This window comes from Neoarius graeffei, chromosome 4 (genome assembly GCF_027579695.1).
Source record: "Neoarius graeffei isolate fNeoGra1 chromosome 4, fNeoGra1.pri, whole genome shotgun sequence".
NCBI classification, from domain to species: domain Eukaryota; kingdom Metazoa; phylum Chordata; class Actinopteri; order Siluriformes; family Ariidae; genus Neoarius; species Neoarius graeffei.
In genome coordinates this window covers 113,409,802-113,412,513 of record NC_083572.1, presented here as the reverse complement: position 1 = coordinate 113,412,513, position 2,712 = coordinate 113,409,802, and positions in this window count along the sequence as shown.

Sequence of the window (2,712 nt, the reverse complement as noted above, 5' to 3'; positions counted from 1 at the left end):
GCTTCCTCTCTGAGGAGGTGGAGCTACTGTACCAGACTGTGATGCAGAAGGCCAGCACACTTTCCACAGTGGCTCTGTAAAACTGTAGCATTGCAGCCCTAGCTACACCAAACCTCCTGAGCTGTCGCAGAAAGTGAAGCCTCTGGTGGGCTTTACTTATGATGATATTGGTGTTAACCTCCCACTTTAGGGACTGACAGATGGTGGTGCCAAGGAATTTAAAACTGGACACTCTCTCCACTGCCTGTCCATCAATGATCAGAGGGGAGAGGACTGGCCTATTTTTCCTAAAGTCAATGATAAGTTCCTTTGTCTTATTGACATTTAAAAATAGGTTATTCCCCTTACACCATACTTCTAAGGCTTCTACTTCAGATCTGTAGCTTGACTCACAGTTGTTACTGATGAGCCCAACTACAGTTGTGTCATCGGCATACTTAAAGATTTTAACATTATCAGAATGTGACACGCAGTCATTGGTATATAGGGAGTAGAGCAAAGGAGAGAGGACACACCCCTGTGGGGCTCCAGTATTAAGAGTGCTAGATTTGGAGAACAGGTTGCCTATTTTCACAACCTGCCTCCTGTCCGATAGAAAGTTTAAGATCCAGTGACAGAGGGATTGATTAATTCCCATCAGCTGAAATTTATCAAAAAGTGTAGTGGGTATAATAGTATTAAAAGCAGAACTGTAATCTATAAATAATACTCTTGCATATGTAGCTGGGGCCTCCAGGTGCTGCAGGATGCTGTGGAGGCACAAGGACACAGCATCATCTACAGACCTGTTAGCGCAATAGGCAAACTGATAACTGTCCATCACAACACTGGCTAACTGTTTACAGATGAGCCATTCAAAAACCTTCATTGCAATAGAAGTCAAAGCAACAGGCCTATAATCATTCAAGCAACTAGTATTTGATTTCTTAGGTACAGGGATGATTACAGCAGATTTAAAACATGCAGGAACTTTGCACTCACAAAGAGACCAATTAAAAATATCTGTAAAGACAGAGGCAAGTTGATGGGCACAGTTCTTCAAAGTTAAAGCAGACACACCGTCTGGCCCTGCAGCCTTCCTCACATTCTGTTTGCGGAACAGGGCTTTGACTTCATGTTCCTTGACCATAAATGGTGGGGTTACAGGGACTGTACTAGGTGCGGGGGCTATGACAACTCTGGCGAATAGTCAGATGATTCTGGCCAGGTAAACAGTGAAAAGCTATCTTCTTGTCCTTCTTTTTAGCATCATTTTGGCATTTATATGCTGCACAGTGAGGGATACTTTACTTATTTAAAAACCTATAAATTTGGTAAAAATACTTGTAAAACTAGCAAAACCACGATGTAAGCAGGGGATATAAAGACCCGAGTTGCTCTAAGCTTCCACTCAGGGGCGTCACTAGGAATTAAGCTTTACTGGGGCACTGCCCCCCCCCAACACACACATAAAATGCCCCCCCTGCACAATGCACCTTAACGTTCCTGTCCCCAACCTATGCAAAGTGGATAATTCTCATGCTCTCGTGGATGAAGTTATGCAAGGAATAGGTCAACGAGACGGAAAACACATCCCAGTCCCCAAAAAATTTATTGTTGGCATTTGGGCTTTTAATGCATACTGATGCTAAACGTGTCACCTCAACTCTCACGATTCACGAACTTAGCTGGTTAGTTATGACTGACTAGCACATAGCCTACAACCTTAATCTGACCTCTCTCACCCTCCTCCTCATCTCTCACTGTTTCCCTGCCCCTGTCTCTGCTTCGTGAGAAGAATTGTCTGATATCCATCTGGAAAAGTAATTTAATATCGTTTAATTCGATGTAGTTTAATGGGTTTGTTAGAATATGGTTTGCTTAGTTTTGTTGCAAAAACTTCGCCCTACCTTAACTCATCCAGAGCCCATTCTCTGACTCCTCCAAAGAGTAGACTCATCTCTCCAGTAGGCTAAATGGACTCATGGCACGCCGCACGCACGCTATGTTTACAGTGAGAATCTCCCAGACCAATCAGAAAATTAGTTAGAAAGAAGAGGCGATAGAAGTTTGAAACACACTCTGTCCTACAACTTACAGTAGATAAATGATCTGCCAAAGAAACTAGTTTGTTACGAAAATCTTTCAACATTTTCTTACTGGGGCACAGCTGATTTTTACTGGGGCACGTGCCCCAGTAAAGAAGGCCTAGTGACGCCCCTGCTTCCACTACACCACGTCATCGTGTACATCATTTCCATCCCCGATAGCAGAGGGTCGTTGAAACGACGTAGAGTTTTGGTCAGAATGGTCGGTTTCCGTCGTACGTCAGAAAATCAACGTTGAAACGGCGCCGTGAAACGTCGATTTCTCCGCCGTCTGAGAGGGTCGATTTATCACCGTTGAATCAACGTGGGTAAAGGTTGATCTGTCGACCGTCAGAGAAGGTTGAGTATACGACGTTGAACCATCGTCACTTTTGCCGGCCAGTTTTCAACATTGGTAGGATGAGCAAATTCTGGCCCGTAGCCAGGGGGGATCGGAGGGTTCGTTCGATCCCCCCCGCGACACCGCGCCCCGGACACACACGCCCCTCAAGATTACTCAAGATTTATTCATTTGTTCATGTCCGATGAATATACATTGATTCACATTTAAATTTACAATATCAAATCCAGACTAATCAAAAAAGAAAAGTAGACTAAGTGAGGACGAGTTAGAAAAACGGGTTCA